This window comes from Argentina silus (assembly GCF_951799395.1).
Source record: "Argentina silus genome assembly, contig: scaffold_601, whole genome shotgun sequence".
NCBI lineage: Eukaryota > Metazoa > Chordata > Actinopteri > Argentiniformes > Argentinidae > Argentina > Argentina silus.
The window spans coordinates 10001-16336 of NW_028152982.1; the positions used below are offsets into that span (position 1 = coordinate 10001).

The 6336-nt window shown below is 48.0% G+C and overlaps 1 protein-coding gene across 1 annotated transcript in view; it reads right to left on the reverse strand.

Moving 5' to 3' along the window:
* Positions 1-712, reverse strand: part of LOC310824498 (E3 ubiquitin-protein ligase LNX-like) — a gene marked incomplete at its 3' end in the record, with an annotated part of 7126 nt that extends 6414 nt beyond the window's left edge. Inside the window, exon 1 of the mRNA XM_083697757.1 lies at positions 443-712. The remainder of the gene's footprint in view (positions 1-442) is intronic.
* Positions 713-6336: the final 5624 nt, after the last annotated feature.

Consider the following 6336-nt stretch of genomic DNA (forward strand, 5'->3'; position numbering starts at 1 on the left):
ACACACACACACACACACACACACACACACACACAGGCAGGCAGACAGACAGACATACACAGATGCACAAACACGCACACACACACACAGGCAGGCAGACAGACATACGCAGACACAGACGCACAAACACACACACACACACAGACAGAGAGACAGGCAGACAGACAGACAGACAGGCAGGCAGACAGACAGACACATGCAGATGCACAGGCACACACACACACACACACACACACACACACACACACACACAGTTTACGCGAGGGAATATTTTCCATGCAAATATCCAGACAAGACAGTAAGCAAATGTTTCCTTCTTACTTAGCAAGTCAAACGTTAACCTTCAAAAGCCATCCAGATAAGTTACTCTGATACAACACTGGGAACAGTGTGTGCTTCTCTGTCTCCAGAGGTCATTCACTGGCCGTGGTAAAGTACTTACATGGACAGGACTCTGAGAGCGACGTTCTCCTCCAGCAGAGCAGCCTCACCTGACCAGGTAACACTCAGGAGAGGGTGTAACTCAATACCTGTCAGCGAGGGAGGGAGAAAGAGGGGGGAGGGAGAGAGAGAGAGAGAGAGAGAGGGGGGGGGGGGGGGGGGGAATAGTGGGTGACAGAGGACTTTGTCCCTGTCACAGTGCACTTGTTGATTGGCTGTCTCTCTTCAGCATGGTAATGTTAGCCAGCCTGTGGGTCCTGAGGGAATTGTGGGAAAGAGAGCGAGAGAGAGCGAGAGAGAGCGAGAGAGAGAGTCTGAGACTGTACCTGGAGCAAGTCAGAGCCTGCCCACTGGCCCAGGTGACCAGGAAGTGGCAAAAAAAGATGGGCGGGATCAGAGGAGAGGTAAACAAGAGAACTGCCCTAACCTGCTCAAGGAGTTTGGGAGAGGCGGGCGCATTCTCATGAAGGGTTAGAAAAACGATACTGGAGAGAGAGAGAGAGAGAGAGAGAGAGAGAGAGAGAGAGAGAGAGAGAGGTAGAGAGAGAGAGAGAGAGAGAGGGTGGGAGGGTGGGGGAGTGGGGGAGTGGGAAGGGGGACGAGAGTGAGGGAGATAAATAGGGGGAAAACCAAACGTAAGTAATACAGCGGAGCAGATAGATATTTGTTCTATTCAGAGAGATAGTTGGACATTCTCTGACAGATAGGAACCAGGCATTTGGTGGCCTGTCACACTTCATTAATTGACAAAGAGTTTTGTCTTCACCCATGTGGGTCGGAGCAGGAAGTCGCACGTTGAAATGCCGTGGACTCAGCGAGCGTGTTGTAGCATGTCCCTGAACCAGGAGAAACGCCACCTCATCATTTACAGCGAGAGACATACGTGAGGCCGATACTTACCAGACACAGAGCAGAACAAAGACAGGGCTTAGATAACAATACAGTTCTTTATGTGTGTGTGTGTGTGTGTGTGTGTGTGTGTCTGCCACAAGTACTAGGAACTTCTAGTACTAGGGACTTGTACAACTTCCTGACTCTTTGTTGTGGGTTTTTTTCGGCTTTATGACAATAGCTCCTTTTTAAACCCAACAAAATGACCCTAATTTGTGACCAAAACAACTATTATCTGACATCTTTCTTGTGGTTGGTCTAGATTACAGTAAAGCACGCCTGCGTCTTCTCTGTGAGCCCTCGACAGCAGGGGAGGCTGGCGTGGTAGAAATCTGAGGATCAGGGGAGTCATTTGGTAATGCATGGCATGGAATGAGAAATGATATCAAACATGAAATTTCATGCATTACAATGATTTATAATAATCTAATATATATGCCGTTTAGCTGACGCTTTTATCCAAAGCGACTTACATTGCAGTGAGTGCCTACATGACAATGAGGACAATGAGGCTGTCCTCTGATTTCTCCACACCTCCACCAGCCTCTCCTGAGCTACAGGTGTTTTAGTGTTTGAGCATTTGAGCGAGACACACCGAAACAAGAACAAGAGAGAATGACGCATTTGATTATGAGTCAAATTATGACACATCGGACGTTGAGTCAACCACACGTTCCCGAGGCGCTTTCTTTTTGGGACATTAAAGGGACACTCTGAGATATGACGTGGCCACCGAATAGCGAAGGCGGCGACTGGCAGAGATAGCCAGCCCGAAGCCAAACAATTCACACGCCAACCTTTTCGTCATGCAGATTGCGTGCGTGCGTGCGTGTGTCCGCGTGTCCGTGTGTGTGTGTGCTAAAAACACGTCTTTGTTTATACCGCTTCCCGTGATAAGGTCATATCGCTGAGTCTACCTTTAAGTCAATAAGTCCAATCCTCGTGCCGCACTGTGTGTTGATGAAGGACGTGTCATTTAGTTTAGTAGGCAGGTGAGAGGTTAATGTTGTCATTGGGTTGGAAAAAGGTAATCCTAGATCAGCGTTCTCCTCACTTTAGAACCCCTTAAGGTAATGGATGTGTGAGGTGTGTGAGGTTTGGGGTGTGTGTGTGTGTGTGTGTGTGTGTGTGTGTGTGTGTGTGTGTGTGTGTGTGTGTGTGTGTGTGTGTGTGACTAACCAGTGACTAACGTGTTGCCCTATAAGTAGGACAGAAGTGGCACAGAAACCCAATTTAATTTATGAACAGCACCAATAAATCCTCCATCCCAAATCCATCCCTCCATCAAAACAAAGGAAATCCACAGAGATGTCAACATTCAGGGAAAAATCATACACACACACCCACACGCGCACATACACGCACACACACACACACACACACGTCCAATCTCAACTTAATCTTGTCGTCTGGCAAATTCGCAACACCCTTTTAGCTACTGTAGTGCGGATGTGAAACTCCAAGTCCATCTGTCGAAAATCATCAAAGCCTTTTTAAGTGCGCATCCAGATTTCTAGTCTCTTTATATAACAGGTCTGGCCAGTCATCAGATGGGATTGATACGGACCGATTCATGAAACAATGTCTACTCCACACTGCATCTTTTTCAAATGTGTAGGCAGTGTGTGTGCGTGTGCGTGTGTGTGTCTGTTCATGTGTGTGTGTGTGTGTGTCTGTGTCTGTTCGTGTGTAAATGGGCCACCATCTGTGTATGTATGTTTATGTGTGAGCATTTGCCAGATGCATTTCTACAACACCCTTCTGTTTCATCTGAAGTTAAGTACAGCAGGGTTGGGGCCTGACTAATACCTGCGTGCGAGACCAGATGCTGGAGGAAGGGGTGTTGAAGAGTTCAGTGGGACATAGATGGTCTGTTACATAGACGTCCTATGTGATGAAGTTTACGTTGGTCCATTTCAGGAACTGGCCTTCAGGTGACAGACAGGCCGCCAGGTGACGGACAGGGGATTCCACGTATGAAAGAAAGGAAAACACATCACATTTTCATGGCACAAGGCATAAAAGAGACAATTTATGCAACACTCCACCGTGGTTAAACAGTGTTTTTCGCCACTGCCTATGCAAGTTCCATTTTGGTCATCCCACCCACCTCCCCAACCTCCACCTGCAGGTTGGCTCTGTGTTTACCTACCTACAGAGGGGTTGAGAAGTTTATGGGCTCCCTGCCTTATAATATTGTATTTAATGTTGTTTAACTTCAGGCAGGGAGCTAAATCAGAGTGGAGCCATCCAATGTCTGTACGCCATTTTCATTCGACGTATTCAAACGACATTAGTGTCCTGACTGAACTAGAGGTAAATGGGGTGACTGACAGGGTTCGAACCCGGGTCTCCCACGCGGAGGGCCCAAGTGTCTAGCGTTAGACCGAAATAACTGTTCAGGGCTACCCGTGATGAGATCCAGTGATTCCAAATTGCTTCTCCTACTCTGTCTCTCCCTTTCGATAACTGTAACTCTTCCCCGGGTCACTGGAAGCCAAGGAGAATGTCCTCTAAATCATTTTCCCTCTCGTCCCATACATGGGCGTCTCTTGCTTGGGCGACATCTCTCTCGCATTCTATTGCTTGGCTGTTTGACTGCCAGTCATTCATTTCTCAATTGCACTCTCATCCCCCCTCCCCCCTCTCTTTCTCCCTCTCATCCCCCCTCTCCCTCTCCCCCTCCCTCTCTCCCCCTCCCCCTCTCTCCCTCCCTCCCACGCTCCCTGCCCTTCTCTTCTCTCTGTGGCCAGTCTCTGGTGTGTAGTATGGAGGATTTCTCCAGGCTTGTGAGAGGCCCATTTAGTAGTGGGTCAGGCTGACGAGGGTCTTTGTGTGTGTGTTGATGAACTCTCATCTATCACTCTGTCCACCCCAGCCCCTCCTCTCCTCTCCCCTGCTCTGCTCTGCTCTCCCCTCCACTCCCCTCTCCTCTCCTCTCCTCTCCTCCCCTCTCCTCTCCTCTCCTCTCCTCTCCTCTCCTCTCCTCTCCTCTCATCTCCTCTTCCCTCCCTCCTCTCCTCTCCTCTCCTCTCCTCTCCTCTCCTCTCCTCTCCTCTCCTCTCCTCTCCTCTCCTCTCCTCTCCTCTCCTCTCCTCTCCTCTCCTGTATGTGTTGGTGTTGGCTGTATGTGTTGGTTGTATGTTGTGGTTTTGGTTGTGTGTGTTGGTGTTGGTTGTACGTGTTGGTGTTGGTTGTATGTGTTGGTTGTATGTTTTGGTGTTCGTTGTATGTTTTGGTGTTGGTTGTGTGTTGTGGTGTTAGTTGTATGTGTTGGTGTTGGTTGTGTGTTGTGGTGTTAGTTGTGTGTTTGTGAATGCCGTCCCATACAGACACGATATATTTTGAGTGTCTTCATCCATATCCACCATCCACCCACTGTCAACAAACCTGCTAGAAACCTAACAGTACTAATCCTTCTGGCCCCCCCCCCCCACCCCCCTCCTTTCTCTAACTCTAACCTTCTCTTCTTCTCCCTATTCCCTCTCTCTTTAGCCCAGATGAAGGGTAGACTGTAGGTCACCACAGTATAATGACAGCCAAGGGACGCTTCAGAATGTGCCGGAAAATTCATCTTATTCAGGCGCAATGTTGGTGGTGGGCTAATGGGATGAAGAGCATAGTAAGGCTGGGAATTGTGCTGCTGGCCTAGACACTCTGTAGAAGGACAGCAGTGAGTGAAACCTCCACTCTGTCTCATTTCTGCTGAGTCTCCAGCTCCCCTGTTGAACTTATAAACATGGTGGTGTGACGCAGGTGAAACCAATCTCCCTCTCTCTAGGATACTTTCACTCTCTCTCTCTCTCTCTCTCTCTCTCTCTCTCTCTCTCTCTCTCTCTCTCCCCCCTCTTGCCCTGCTCTCATGTGGGCTAGAAAGGTCGGACTTCTCCTCTCTTCCTCCACACGCCATGCATTTTTCATGCTAACAATGCTAATGTTCTCCCTCAGCATGAATATTGAAGAGGAAGACTGCAGGAGGAAGGTCATTGAGCTAGCAAGCACGGAGTTGCAGGTCCCTGTCCGTCACCAGGGGGAGAAGGGTGGGGGGGGGGGGGGGGGGGGGGTTGGGGGGGGGGCTGAGGGGGATGACTCAGTGTACGACTTGGTTAGAAGGATTCAAACAACAATAAAGCATTGTTTACTTAAAATGGAGTCAAACTAACTTATATTGTGGGTTCTGACGGGGTAAGATAGTTTGAACTAAGCTTCATGAGGCATTTAAAAGTGATATTCTTCAAGAATCAATGGCTATATACAGTATCATTCATGTAAAAGTGCAAACAATGGATGTACTATTCCCAAAATGGCCCTTTAAACGTTACACTAACTCCAGCCTTATCCACACCCCTTTACAAAATACTTAAAAATACAAACGAACACCCACTCTCAAGAGCCACTCATTCTCAAAACCGGTTTCTTGTGCTCAGTGAATGTGCGTCTCAAACTGATGACTTGCATCCTGAATGTTGCTGGTTCGAATCGTGCTTGAGACTGCTTTTTTTGGGTGCTAAATCTTGTTGGTTATGCTAATATTTGCTCATGCCTTCCCCTGACAAATTACCCAAACCTTAACCACCTTACGAAGGAGGCATAGCAACCACACACTCCATTTACTCCATTCTCACTCTCTCTCTCTCTCTCTCTCTCTCTCTCTCTCAAACCTTAACCACCTTAACCACTCAAAATGAATGACTAATTATGAAATTAGCCTAATACTGGCTAACCGCCACGTAAGTCTCTCTCAGTAACATATCCTTCAATTCTCATAACTCTCACACAACGTATATATTTCGTTTTTGACGTATCTTACAGCGCCACAGGTGGTCAACGCTGGTATAGCCAGATAATACGTGCACACAGAACATTGTTTGGTGTGCAGAAATCATCCCCCAGAACGTATCCCGTTGGAGACTATATTGCAAACACGTGTTTGATACAATTCCTCATTCCCTTCTATGCATTACAATGTGCCAATCCTCCGATTTCTACCTCCACCGGCCTCCC